Raw genomic sequence first — 15706 nt, 5'->3', positions numbered from 1 at the left:
AGATGCTGGGTATACTGTATTGGGAAAGGATATTAAAGATACAGCTGCCAGGTAAGAGGAAAAGAGGAAGGCCTAAGAGAAGGTTTATGGATGTGGTGAGAGAGGACATGCAGGTGATGGGTGTAACAGAACAAGATGCAGAGGACAGAAAGATATGGAAGAAGATGACCCGCTGTGGTAACCCCTAAGGGGAGCAGCCAAAAGAAGAAGAAGAAGATTTATACTGGTGGTGATATAATAGGAATCTATTCCATGCTGAATGGTAATTTTTGTTTTGCTAACAATATCTTTGCTTTCCACATTTTTCTTTTAGCAATATTGATGGGAGAAATATGCTTAAATTAGTTTTTTTTATTATACAGTATGGCCATTGTTATTTGTTTATGCACAACTCTGTTGTCATTATGGTAATGATCTTCTTGTTGGGTCCCAGTATGGTCCTTTTATTTTAAATAGTTTAAAAATTGCTGATTTAGAATATTAATATGAACCTGATTAAACCTTTGCTAGTAACAAATAGAATTAACTTTTAATTTTTTATTTGGCCCAGATTTGGTTACTGCCTAACTATTCTGCGGCCACAAATTAAAAATATAATTGGTTTTACACTGTACCCATCTTAGCCCTATATAGGACTGCTAACTAATGTTTTTCTATTATATTTTCAAAATAGCCCATCTGGGTTTGTCACAACCCTAACTAAACACTGATGGGCAATAAATCAGGGTGTGTTCATTTCTAATTTTTCAAATTATAATGTCTTAAGCCACCTAATTGCGGTAAGTCACACCACATGAACAATTACAAAGATCAAAGGCAAATAATTTAAAATCTAATTACTAAAAATTACTGAGGGAACAATTGCAAAATATAAGCTAAACCTGCCAAAAATGGAGGAAGGCTGCTGTCCCAGCTTGTATGGCAAGCTAGTTAAAGAAATGGTTTTTAGGTACATAAGCAGTTGAACTTAATTCATCCATCCATCCATTTTCCAACCCGCTGAATCCGAACACAGGGTCACGGGGGTCTGCTGGAGCCAATCCCAGCCAACACAGGGCACAAGGGAGGAACCAATCCCGGGCAGGGTGCCAACCCACCGCAGTGAACTTAATTCTTACAGTGTAATTCAGAGGTTCCTAAGCTCAACATATTCATTATGCGCTAACTGTTCTGTCTGGTTTCAGTGCTGCCAATGAAGCATTTGGTTCTCTGCGTATCTGTAATGGAGAAAACATGTTCTGAAACTGGATGGTTGGACATTAGAGGAAATTTGGCATGAATTAAATTTGAAAATACTGATGTACTGTCTACAAAACTTTAGAAAATTCTGATACATGTAGTTAAATCATAAGTGCAACTTATCTGTACTTTAGATTGAACAAATGCAGTTCAGTGGCAAGTATACACAATTTCTTGGCCCTGCTTTGTCAGGTTTGTGTCAAATGCTGTGCCGATAGATTCCAGCCTCCTTTATCCATGAATTGAATTAAGTACATTTGAGAATATACTTTGTTTATGCAAATGCATTAATGCAAATGGGTGTGTGTGTATGTATGCTTGACCTATTGCTCATTACAATTAAACAGTTGATTACTTTGTTTAAAATAATCCAGAGAATTGAAAATTGAAGGATAGAAGAAACTGATATCTCTTCATTTTAAAAATGAAGAGAAAATTCCACTATATTTCCAAAAACCAGCTGAAGAGTTTACTCCTCCATTATAGCTAGTATATTTTTGAATGTTTTAATGATTTACCACACATTTTGTTACCTATCAGAATCATCTGACTGAATTTCTTTCTTTTTTTTTTGGCTGCAAAAGCACAAAGAACAATTCTGACATTTAATGAAGAGAATGAGCCCTCTCTGTACAAATGTTTTACAACAGACGCACTAAAATATCAAGGTGATATTCAAGCTGTCAAAGAATACATATAGCTGATAAAACTTGGAAAGTTAAAGCAAAAAAAAGGTCACTGTGGATCAATAAAGTCAGGGAGTGCTGTTGTGAAATTATAGTTTTATCTTGGTAAAGACTGATATAATGTTTTATCAATTTGCCTGCTTTGAAAATTTGCACACTCAGTAATGGAGTAGTGCTCCATAGTGCTCTATATTTCAAATCTGCTCATAATGCAGAGATGAAAAAGCTATAAAAGCAAAATCATTCAGCTTGTTTCTGTTTAATTTTCAGTCAGGGAGGCAAAATGTTACAATTGTTTGTGCTTCTTCCTCATGCATCTAGCATCCTGGGTTTGAATCCCAGACCTGGCCATTCTCTGTATGGAGTATGAACATTCTCCTTCTGTCTACTACTGCTTTCCTCCCATATCCCAATGAACAGGCCTCGCAATGGACTAGTATCCTATCCACAACTGGTTCCTGGCTTGCCCCTAGTACTATTGGAATAGGCACTGGACTCTCAACCCTAAATTCGACTAAGTAGCTTTGAGAACATTATTTAAATATGCTCTTTTATTTTAGATGGCAGTAATTCTAGTTATTTATTGTCAATTAATTCTTCTCAAGTGTTTTATGCTCTAGAACAGTGTTTCTCAACCTTTTTATTGACATGACCCACTTTTTCCTATTCAAGTGTCTCTGAGACCCACCACATTGGTGGGGACTGTTGTCCTAGCAGGAAGGGGACGCCTCCCTTGGTGAATTGAGCATGATTGTCGGGGGGGGGGGTTGCACTTTGGTGAACTGAGTACAATCATTAGAGCAGGAGGACGATAGAGCACATTTCTGGAGTGATGACCTGCTGGACCTCACTATATGACCCACTTTGAAACCCATCGCGATCCACTACCAATATGAACAATAGCAACTCTTGGCATGCCCGCAGCAGCCCAGGACCAAAAAGCAGGTTGCATGCCAGTGGTTGTACTAGAATATCATTCTCAAAGCTAATAAATACTGTAAAAGCTTATAATATAACTAGTTGTGTAAGCCTGTGCTGTAAAACGCCTGCGGTCCAAGAAACTATTGAAATCGTTAGAAAAAAAATTGAAATGTATAGATGTCAGGTAATTGAAAGGTACTAGGGCATCTCTCTCCTAGGAGGTTTCATTTTGTCAACGTGTTCGTATCGCTTAGCGGCTAAGCGACTTTGTCTTTCTTTGGAGGTTTCATTTTGTTGATGTGTTCGCCTCGCTTGTGTATTAGCAGCTAAGTGAGTGACTCTTTCTTTGGAGGTCTTGTTTTGCTGATGTTCTAGCCTCGCTTGTGTATTAGCGGCTAAGCGAGTTTGTTTCCTCGGAGGTGGAGCTCTTACCCTGACTCCACCTCTCACTTCCTGGCCGGACAGAAAGACACACACACTTCCACATGTAGAAGTTTATATATAAGACAACAACACATAAAGACTGAGCACAAAGTCTATATCAAAAACTTGAAAAATGGTTCTCTAACCTCTGTAACTAAAGAGGAGTTTTCAAATAAAATCTTTATAAAGTCTGCATGTCTATAATAGAAGATCTTTATTTTCCAGACTCTGGCTCTTTTGGAGTTAAAGGTTTAAATCAAGGGTTCCCAAACTTTTTTCAGCCGCAGACCCCTTTACCAAAAACTTTTAAAACCGTCGACCCCCTAATTACATGCAATGGTTTTTCATATCCGCACTTGCTTTGATTTGTTCGATAAGACAATGAACAGACATGTTTGTGCTACATGTATTTTCATGCATTCTTACGTGTGACTCTTAATGACACATTTTACCTTTTCGTTCGCAAATTTGGTATGTAATGTGTTTTTTTTAAATGATTTTACTTCTTAATTAGGTACCTATTGGAATCATAGATATTTTGAAGTAACAAACAAATAGCAGTAGTAAGGGGGTCTATTTTTGCTGTCGTTGACCCCCAAATTTTTTCATTGAAACTATCGACCCCTAGAAAGTTCAAATCGACCCCAGGGGGTCAATATCGACCACTTTGGGAACCCTTGGTTTAAATCCTATGCAGTTTTATTACATTAGGACTAAATAAAGCTTGTTTGCTCTGTGACTACAGTTCATTTAGGATGGTCAATGTGCAATTAGTCATTTGAGATTGTTTGACCTAGGACCTCTGGCCCACATGTAGTATTTTAATAAACTGGAAGCATTTATCAGAAAGAAAAAAAAGACAGCAGAGAATAGCTAGAAATAGGCATCTTCAAAATGTGTTGGGTTTTTTTTTCTCTGCAAGTTCTTATCTCTCAAATTTGATATAAGATGCTGTGAATAATTCAATATGTTCAACATCACAAGTGAAATGGAAAAAATACAGTGTAAATTATAAAGTGCCTTGGGAATTCTTTATGAGTGGTTATAGCTCTCCTAATGGCTTCCTATTAGTAGTGCTAAGGACAATCTGTATATCTGGAAAAAAGAATTGACTAGGGCTCTGAGACAACTGTAACTGCAAATGAGAGCAAATATCAAATGGCCAGAAAATCCATGCAGTGTACACCCTTTTTCAAACGTAGCTCAATATTAACTTGTTTTAGTAATTGTGTGTGTGTGTGGTTGTTCAAAGATACAACCAGAATACTGTTAAAAGAAAATAACAGCATGCAGTAAATACAGAATCACATTAGGAGCAAAACATAAAGCTGGAACTTAATTCTTTGTATTTTAGAATTATATTTTTTATTCAGCAGATTATTTTGAGCTGTAGCTTAACATTTGTATTTTTTGTAACCATTATTTAAAAGTTAAAAAAAATTCAGATTGTAACTACCCATGTGTAATTTGTACATCAAGAACACAAAAAAGCTAACCCTAACCATTATCATTCTACAATATCTTAAGTAAACAATATGATAATACTGTATCATATACTGTATCATAATACTGTATCATATGCTGTATTTTTGTATTATTCCACCTTTCTATGTATATAGGAACAGTAGAGTAATTTTTGACATTTTCTAATTGAAATGTTTACTTTTAATGTATGTCAAATATGTGTATTGAACCCTTTTAAAGGCTGTTAAAGCCATGTAATACTATAAAAGGGGTTACAACTAGGTGTTTCCATTCTTGGCCTGGTAACATATCACACAATATTGGTATTTTGCTCAAGAATATGCTCTTGATAGACTGTGAATACAGATTAGAAAAAACATTTTGTTACAGGCAGTCGGATATTAATAGGGTGGGGGTGGTCAATAATGCTTTATTTGAAGCCGTTAAGTGTTTGGCTGAGGAAGCCCTTAAAAGCTGCACTTTCAGTATCATTTATAACAGGGTGCGGCAATTCAGTTAATGCTGTATTGATTTCTGTGACACAGAATTACCTTATGCTGGCAATTTTTAAAGCATTTATTTTGAGCTATGCCATTTCCACAGTAAAACTGCTTGACCATTAAAAGACTAAAGCTATCATTTTAAGTAATTTTAAGGAATAATGTGTAGTTACATAAATACATACTGTACATGCATAAATAAATTAGATGTCCAAGTACAATTCCATAATAATATAACATCCTCGAACCTGCTTAAATTAATTCAGGGTCATGGGAACCAGAGCACAAGGAAGTGATCAGCCTTGTTCAGGGCAGCACATTGTAGTGTCCACACTTGTACCAAAATAGTGTCATTTTAAAATCGTTGGCCAATCCATAGGGAAATGCATACAGATATAAAGATATAAAGAGTACATTCAAACTTCATGTGGACAATAACTGGACACAGAATTAAAACAGGATTCCAGACTCATGAGGTGAAAACACTGCCTTGTGCAGCATAATGACACCTTGGATTTCCATAGGACAAAATATAAATCTATTGTACTGGTCAATGTAATATTACTGGTCTAAAATTCAAAAGTTCCATGAATTTCTTGTTATTTTTAGTGGTCATGCTTAAACATATAATTTTGAGTTGATTCAGCCTTATACTATTTAGCTGGAGTATGACTTCAAGATGGGAGTCATTCATTTCTGAGTGCCGACTCATATTGTCTGGCTAAACCTGACTCTTTAAGTTGGAGAGTATCTTAAGCTTGACACCTTCTGTTGCTGAGCAACTCTAGGCATGTCAGATTAACTGACTTTCCAGCACATTTACACAAGTCAAGTCAGGTTGGGGAGCATGCACTGGTACAGCGCGTTACCGTACCCACCAAAAGACAAAATAGCTAAGGATCCTGGGTTGGCAATGGGCAGACACACAGTCCAGACCTACCCTCCGGAAATGACTCTCTATGTGCTGCAGCCAGGTGTTACGTGGGTGTCCTCTTGGCCTGCTCCAGCCACTCGGGTCTTCAACAATGAGGATTTTGCAAGTTGGATCACCCTTGGGCAATCACGCAATATGGCCATAGTGCTGTAACTGACCCTCCCTCACAATGCAAGTAATGTGCCTCATTCAGGACTCTGTGAGCAACCGCTCATTCGACACAAAGTCAAACCAGCGGTACTCAAGGATTCTATAAAGAGACACAGTACCAAAGGAGTCCAGTCTTCATCTTCATCTTCATCAGGTCACTGGATAGCATACATGTCTCACAACCATACAGCAAGACAGGAAGCACCAGGACTTGGACCTTTGAATTTTTGCATAGATTTCGGAAGTGCCACACACCCCTTTTCAGCGACCCCATGACCCCCCCCCCCCCGCGCCCCCCCCCCCCCCCCCCCCCCCCACCATGCTCTCCCAATTCATCTACTGACTTTATAGGAAAAGTCACCAGAGACATGAATGTCACTGCCGAGGTAAGTAAACCTCTCGACAAGGTTGACACTCCGCTAACAGGCACACTGCTGACGGCTGTGCCTAAGAGGTCATTAAAGGCCTGGATCTTGGTTTTTATCCAGGACACTCGCAAGCCCAGACACTCAGAGTCCTCGCTCAGTCTCTCAAGACCCCCAATCAGAGCCTCCATTGACTCTTCCAAAAAATTGCTTGCCCCTTTTTCTGACAGCCAAAAGTGTGCTGCCTGATGGATCTAGTCCTGTAAAAAGGGTTTACAGGTGTGATAGAAATGGGGCGCCAGTGAACCCCAAACCCCAGCATGAACACACAAATGCAGTCCCGGGTTCAAATAAATGGGTGTTTATTAAACACAATACCTCCAAAAAGTAACAAAAGCACAAGTAATCTCTCCTTCGATTCACCTCTCCTCTCTTCAACACACTGCCATCCTCCAGGTGAGTGTTGCCTTCCATCCTCCCAGCTCCTGGATAAGGGAGAGTGACCTGGGAGTATTTCTGGTGCCAAAGCTGTTGCCAGTTGGAAGTACATCCAGGTCACATGGAAGTCCCATATAATAGGGAGTACATGTGCCCCAGCAGGACTGCTCTGCCGGACTATGTTTCCTAGTATTTCCTGCTGGTTCCTGAGTGGGTACTGATATCCAGGGCTGCTGCCATCTAGCATCCTGGTGAAATGAACAGCCAGTCCTGTCCTGTCCTTTCATCCCATCCTGTTCGGGGAAGTTATTGCAAATATGTCTGGATGGGATGCCTGTGTGTTTGTCTAGGGCTTCCCGTCTAAATAAGAAATCTTCTTTATCTGGGCTGTCTGTCCATCCCCTTGGGAAGACCCATTTAGGTATGGCCCCTTTTCCTTCTTTGGTCAGGATGCCTGGCTGATCTCTTGAAGCCTCCTTTCCATGCAAGGAGCCATTCCTCTTCCTGGTTGGAATGAAGAGTAGTTGCACATTGTCTTCAGGTGTTCCACTCTCTGATCATTAAAATTCCCTGGGCATCTTTTGAAAATAATAGGGTTTATCCCGATGTCCTGGCTAAATCACCCATCATAGCCCCATCCATTCTGGTGCCCCAGTCATCCCTTTTCTCTAAATGGCTATTTTTATCACCCTTCACCACCTAATAGCTAATGTGTGGTGAGTATAATGGCACAATAATGGCTACCATCGTGTCATCCAGGTGGGTGTTACACATCAGTTGTGGTTGAAGTGGTTCCCCTCAGTCTAAGCACTTTGAGTAATGAGAAACATTCTATCCATATTACTAACTGAGAATAAACCGGATATGGACGCAGGTACACGGCGATGGGACCATGAGACATACTGCGCAGGCGCCTACAGCGCGCGTCTCATAAACCGCAAGCGAAGTCTGATTCACCGCGAACAAAGGAGTCACGGCCCAAAAATGAAAAAGCTCAACTAACGTGAATGAGAAATGAAGCACCAATTTGCCCATAGCTAACGACTAACGACACAGCCACACAAAAAAGAGGAATCTGCGCTGCACCCCAGAGTCAAACGGAAGAGGCTACGGAGGCCCCATAGGTCCACAAAGATAGTACGGAAGGCGCGGGAAAGTACGAAAGGCGCAGGTGCCGACAATAATCTCTTTCAAATCTATTTCGGGTTACCCAAGACCAGGGGTTGGCGAGCGAAGCGAGCAGGGGGCGGAGCCCCCTAGTATAAATATAATACATTATTATTATTATTATTAATGAAAAAAAAAGTCAGGTGATAGAAAGGTTAGGCTGTCCCAAAGTATTTGGTGACTAAGACGTACATGATTTTTAATCAACTGGCAACAATTCTGATGGTGAGGAGGAGAAGCTCATTCTACAGCAAGAAATGAAAAGGTGAGAGAACACAGAATTTACAGAGATGTGGGTAAATTAGTCAGTAGAGAGAAGGGTAAAAAAATTCAATGGAGGAAGTTATGTGAACCTGTGAAAGTTGGGGAAGTGGAGAAGGAAAAAATGGAAAGGGAACAAAACGAAACACTAAAACGAAATGGTCTGACAAATATATAGGGAAGAAAAGCAAGGAGAGAGCATAGGAGAAATGAGAACTGATTGATGACCTGCTTGGGTGTGTCAGAAAGAAGGCAGGAGGTGAAAGAAGAATAAGGAAAGGACAGTATGGCCAGTGCAGAGAGTCAACATAGATGTTAATTTTGATGACCTGACTGTTTAGAAAGTAAAGCTCACATTGGAAAACATAAAATGAATGAGGATGAATATTTAGAAGAAATTTTAGCTGCAGGTGTAAAAATCTGAATTAGCCTAAGCCACTCTAATTCAGGGTGTTCATAAGAAATTTATTGATTTACTTCATTAGGTAGAAGTACATAATACATAAGAATAGTTGCATCAGATATTTGAAATATTAAAATGTGTGCTTTAGTTTAAATGTTTAAAGTCTAAATATTCTTTATTGCAATAGAAATTGGTGATTTTTCACACTCTGATAGAGGTCTATAGAGGGCTAAAACCACTAGCAAAGGATCAAAAATCAAAAATAACATCATATTCATAATCACCTTTGAAATAGTCTAAAACAATCCCCACATGCTTATGTTTGAAATGTGTCATTTTTTAGCTTCTGGAGTGGCTCTTAGAGGGATAGGACTACCCCTTGTATCCCATTAGAGGTTGAACCCCTGGGGTGGGTCAGTTGATTTAGCAAGCATACTGTAACGTCATGTCTTCCTGATCATTGTTGCCGAAGACACCTTATTGGTTTACTCTTTTATTACTGTATAAAGGTGTAATTTCCTGCACAATATATAGTCCAAAAATTGTCTGAAAAGGCTTGAGGTTTTTTTGGGTCTAAAAGTAAGGGGAACCCCAAAAAGGTAGATGTCTTGCATAACTAGACAAAACAAGTTGAATGATATGTAATATATAGGATTTTTCTCATAATGGTGAATCAGGAGACATTGGACAAAAAAACTGAATTGATTTTAAAGCATTTGCAAGACAAGGCACTGCTCTTTTCTGTCCATTCATAAGTTAATCTTAATTGTGTCCTGTTATCATTAAGATTTTCTTAAGTTCTTCCTGTATACTCAGGTCTGATGGCATTATCTTACCAGCTAACTTCACACACAACTTATGTCTACCACAGCAGTAGCCTCAGTGCTGCGCTCATTATGGTTCATGGGATGCCTGTATTTGCTTACTTTATGTAGGGTCAAGCACACACTCCCTGTAAATGTACATTCTTTTTCATTACGTTTCTAGAGGCATCTTTCAAAACACATGCTTTTTATTGTAGCAATCAAACATAGGAAATGTTAATTCATACTAAGGGGATATAAAGATGTTTTTGTTGTTGTAAGAAAGGAAATGGTGCTATGACTGAGTGCTATTTACCCAGAAAGAAAGATGTAGCATTTATGACTCACTAGAGTTTACTCTATTAACAGCCACAGAATTCAGTGCAATTGTGCAGCCCAAAGTCACATTTGCTTGTTTTATAGATGTTTTATTTATATTGCTGTGATACATTTAATGTATCTTAGGCCTTTATCCAAGTTGACTAACATTTATGATACAATTAGTTACATTTCTTTTGGCTTTCCAATTGAAGGTCAAGTGACTTGCTCATGGTCACAGTAGTGGATTTGAACCCACAGTCTCGAGGTTATAAGTCCAAAGCCTTAACCATTACACCACTTTTCTTGTTAATGCATAGTAGCACATTGTCGAATTAAGGGTGCTCTGTATCATTTTAGAGCTTCTACCTCTCAACAGTCTCTGGAGGCCACTTTGGGAATCAACACTCTTGTGTATCCTTTAAAATGGAGGCAGTTTCTGGGCTGCCTTATATTTGTTTAGTGTGAAAGGGTCCCAACTTATCCTACTGGGGCTTCTATGTTGTCACCTGTGCAAGTCGTACTGGCTTTCTGTCACAGTTTTGTGGCTTTTCTTTCTTGGTTAGAGAGTCAGCCATGATGTGGGCTCCCAGCCTACTAGTGTACTAAAGATATATTGTGAGCTTCCTCTCAGTACACCATGGCCCACATTTACAGGATTATAATGTTGCCACATGTACACACAGGAAATCAATTAGTGTTAAATCAACACTATGGGTGTAAAATATTACACTTTTCCAGTGTACATTTGGCACCACACTGGAAAGTGTAAAATGAACACTTTAGAAATAGTAGCATTTTCCACACCATTAAAGTGTAACTTTTTTAACACCCTTTAGTGTATAAATAGCAATCTTTTATAGTAAATCTATTTACTTACCGAGTTAAGATTACACAACTTAATGTGGCATTAATACTTCTAGGTGTTACATATTTCACTCTCTAGTGTAGATAACATTTAATAGTTGCCTTAAATATCTGTAGTACTAGGAAAAAAGATGAATGAGATGACACTGTTTTATATATCTGAATAAATAATGATCTATTTCCAAACTGCATATTCCAGGAGAACTGATGAGCGATATACTGTATTTGTATATGTAAGCAGGAAAATTTCTTAATCTTAAGATACTACACTAGAGACATACAGTGGAACCTTGGGTCACGACCATAATTCGTTCCAAAACTCTGGTTGCAACCCGATTTGGTCGTGACACGAAGTAATTTCCCCCATAGAATTGTATGTAAATACAATTAATCCGTTCCGGACCGTACAAGCTGTATGTAAATAGATATACGCTCGCTCGCACACTCTCTCTCTCTTGCTCGCTCGTGCTCTCTCTCTCTCTCGCACTCTAATCTCTCGCTCGCGCTCTCACACTCTCTCTCTCTCTCGCGCTCTCTCTCTCTTGCTCACTCGCTCGCACTCTCTCTCTCTTGCTCACTCGCTCGCACACTGTCTCTCTCTTGCTCGCTCGTGCTCTCTCTCTCTCTCTCGCACTCTCATCTCTCGCTCGCGCTCTCGCACTCTCTCTTTCTCTCTCTCATGCACTCTCTCTCTCTTGCTCACTCGCTCGCACTCTCTCTCTCTCTCTCACTGCACAGGGAATGCACAGGGAGAGACTGAACATGTGCAGAAATCATCGGCGCGTATGAACCGGAAGGGAAGCTGGCTTGTTCGTCACCCGAGTGTGTGGTCGTGAACAGATGCAAAAGTTTGGCAAACTTTTTGGTCGTAACCCGATTTGTACGTGGTCCGAGATGTTTGTGACCCGAGGTTCCACTGTATTTTTACTTCACACCTTTTATTTAACAAAATATTTACAATAGTTACATATGTATAAGATAAAATACAATAACAATGTACTTAACAAAACAAGCTATTTCCATCAATAATGTCAATATACACTGGACTAGGAATTGTCCAACAAAAACTATAACAAGGTTTGTACAGTTTTGTGAGGAGTATTTTTTATTACATTTTTTACTTGTATCAAAACATAGTTATGCTTTCACTAGCTTTGTCTAATTTGCTGGTGCATAGAATAAAATTTTTAGTAAAATAACTTGTTCATTTCCTTTCTGAATTTAAACTACTGAAGGGGTTATCAATACTTCCAATGGATGATTCTTTATCTGATACATTTATATTATGTGATGTAAGTGAAGCCAAAACATCCTCCTTAATTTTAAATTGTGTTTCATTAACAAATTCTTCCATATCCCCCACTACTGATGATATAATACTATTTGCAGTACCACTTGCTTGCAGCTTTGCTATTAGGGATGCACACATTTCTTTAAGGTGGTCATTTGTAATGCGACAAGTTGGGGGAATCTCAGGTACACAAATATCAGTGTTTATGCTTGCATCATGCTTGTTGGGAGAATTAAATACATTTGTAATTTCTGGGCAAACACATTGGTTTTCATCAGAAGAATTCAATTTGTGTGTAATTTCAGGGTAAACACATTGTCTTGTATCATTTACATGGGAACATTGAGATGTTTTCTAAATCCGGCATATGAGTAAAATATCCGAGAGCATCCTTCTTGAGCACAAGTAAGTCTTAACTTTTTACTAGGGTAATATCCATGTGCTATTTTCAAATGCCTAATTAATGCATTGCTATCTGCATATGACGACAAACATGAAAAACACTTTAACATATTTGTCATTATGAAGACTGAACAGCAATCAATAAGTTTAATTATTCAATACTTTGCTCTTAATTCTTTAACCCTTGGTGATCCCCTCACATGTCCAATATCAATGATGTAAACAGTTGTTTGCAAGAATGTATATACATTTCATTAAGGCCTTATCATAGGAAATACTGAATACAAAATGAGCCTTAAAAAGTTAACCGAATGCTCCCAAAGAACTTCTTGCCTGACATGGTATAAGTTGTTTGTTCAGGACAATATAAAATTCATGAATCTTGGCCTTCGTTGTTCCTACTGCCAGAACGTAAGGCTGATGACCTTCATTTTGGCTGAGGTGTTCATCAATACTGCAGCTTGACTGACAGAAAAAAATACAAGCAATTATTAAGTGTTTAACCTAATAGACATAATGCATTACAATTCATTAATATTAAAAATAGAAAATACCTTATGAAACTGTACCATATGGTCAACTACCCCACTACAGGTGATTTTTGGCACTTTTTTTACTCCAGCTGGTGCTGGTGGTAAAAGATAGACTAATAACAAAATTGAGGCCATGTCTGCATCCCAACCTATGGAATTTTGAAATTCACACTACTAGTTTCTTAAAAATACCACAGTAAAAACATGAATGCTCAAGTATATCAAACTGGGTGTTAAACATGTTTAAAGTGAATAATTTCCAGATGTTGGGGTGATGTTTGCCTCAGCACCCCAGCATTTCACTAATCATTATTCATTCATCTACTCACCAATAAACCCTGATGATTCATGATCTTCACAATCAAAGGTAGATTCTGCACACTTCAGCAGAATATTCAAATCAGCCATCTGACCTGTCAGAGATCTTGCTTCTTTAATAATCTTAAACTTAAAGCAGGTATCCCACTTCTCAAGCAATTTGGAAGATGTGTCAGAGCCAAATAAAAGACTGAAATCTTGATTTACCTTTAACAGATTAAAACAGAATACGTATAACTTAGAGATTTACAAATTTTCAATCAAATTTTACATTTCACAATTATTTCACACCATATGCTTTCAAGATGACACTGACTAAAATAAAAAGTTACACAGAAAAAAAAATCAACTGACTACAGAGTATATGTATAAAACTGATAGATAAGTAAAATTTTAAAAGGTTATTCTACAGCTCATTGTTTTCATTTTTATTACTTATAACATATCAAGCCTTTTGTATCCAAAAATCTTGGAAAGACGGAAAGTACAGATATCATTTTCTCTGGGTCATGCACCAGTTGCTGGTGGTATTGAAATGTTTTTCTCATTTTCTCATAAATGAGTGCTTTATCTGAACAATGAGTCAGGAAAGATACTGCTTCTCTGCAATTGTCTCCAGTTAGCTGTTCTTCTGGATGAAGAATTTCTCACACTGAACTTGGACCTCCAGTTTTATTTTATTTACTTCCTTGCTTTGAAACAAAGTCTTGCACTGCACCATTTTTAGGTGCCAAGCAAGGTAACCAGTACAGCTCTCTGTATCATAAAAATGTTCCTTAAAAAAATAAAATAAAAAGCAAACATATTATTATATATGCCATTTCTTATAACTTTTACTGCATAATAAACTGTATGCCAGTAAGAAAAAAAAAAGATTTTGGTCACATATCCTTTTGTAGAAAAGGGATCCTTAAGAGAAGGAAAAAGAGTAACAATCCCTAAAGCATATTTTTCTCTTATTTCTTTTGCTGGAATTCATCTAAAAAGAAAAAAAAGTATCCTTTATGGTTGATCACACATTATTGCATTAATCTATCCATCCATTATCAAACACACTAAATCCAATTTGGGAATGCAAGGGATCATAACCTATCCTGGTTTACTGCATACATGGCAGACATTTGCCAAGCATCACATGGCATGCTCGAACATGTCAATATAGACTAATTTAGAATTGGAAATTAATCTAACATGCACATCATGTGGGAAGAAAACTTGAGTACCCACAGAAGTGGAGAACTTTCAGAATTTTCAAGTTTATATTCTAACAGAAATATTGCAAAGCTAAATCCAAATAAGATATACAGTGATCCCTCGCTATATCGCGCTTCGCCATTCGCAGCTTCACTCTATCGTGGATTTTATATGTAAGCATATTTAAATATATATCGCGGATTTTTTGCTGGTTCGCGGATTTCTGAGGACAATGGGTCTTTTAATTTGTGGTACATGCTTCCTCAGTTGGTTTGCCCAGTTGATTTCATACAAGGGACGCTATTGGCAGATGGCTGAGAAGCTACCCAACTTACTTTTCTCTTTCTCTCTCTTGCGCTTTCTCTGATCCTGACGTAGGGGGTGTGAGGAGGGGGGCTGTTCGCACACCTAGGCGATACGGACACTCGTCTAAAAATGCTGAAAGATTATCTTCATGTTGCTACCTTCTGTGCAGCTGCTTAGTGAAGCGACATGCTGCACGGTGCTTCGCATACTTAAAAGCTCGAAGGGCACATATTGATTTTTGCATGTTTGTTTTTCTCTGTCTCTCTCTATCTCTCTCTCTCTCCTTGCTCCTGACGGAGGGGGTGTGAGCTGCCACCTTCAACAGCTTTGTGCCGTGGTGCTTCGCATACTTAAAAGCCAAACAGCCCTATTGATTTGTTTGCGTTCTCTGTCTTTATGACAGTCTCTGCTCCTGACGCACACTCCTTTGAAGAGGAAGATATGTTTGCATTCTTTTAATTGTGAGACAGAACTGTCATCTCTGTCTTGTCATGGAGTACAGTTTAAACTTTTGAAAAAGAGACAAATGTTTGTTTGCAGTGTTTGAATAACGTTCCTGTCTCTCTACAACCTCCTGTGTTTCTGCGCAAATCTGTGACCCAAGCATGACAATATAAAAATAACCATATAAACATATGGTTTCTACTTCGCGGATTTTCTTATTTTGCGGGTGGCTCTGGAACGCAACCCCAGCGATGGAGGAGGGATTACTGTACAATATAC

At 38.4% G+C, this 15706-nt stretch overlaps 1 long non-coding RNA gene across 1 annotated transcript; it reads right to left on the bottom strand.

Moving 5' to 3' along the window:
- Window positions 1-13258: 13258 nt before the first annotated feature.
- LOC127526865 (uncharacterized) lies at window positions 13259-14775 on the bottom strand. The gene is made up of 3 exons (XR_007934295.1): window positions 14369-14775; window positions 13495-14258; window positions 13259-13314 (listed from the first exon to the last, which is right to left on the bottom strand). It is a non-coding gene; the product is annotated as an uncharacterized LOC127526865 (long non-coding RNA).
- Window positions 14776-15706: the final 931 nt, after the last annotated feature.

Source organism: Erpetoichthys calabaricus, chromosome 1 (assembly GCF_900747795.2).
Source record: "Erpetoichthys calabaricus chromosome 1, fErpCal1.3, whole genome shotgun sequence".
In the NCBI taxonomy this organism is placed as follows: Eukaryota; Metazoa; Chordata; class Cladistia; order Polypteriformes; family Polypteridae; genus Erpetoichthys; species Erpetoichthys calabaricus.
This window is presented reverse-complemented; position numbering and strand designations above follow the sequence as displayed.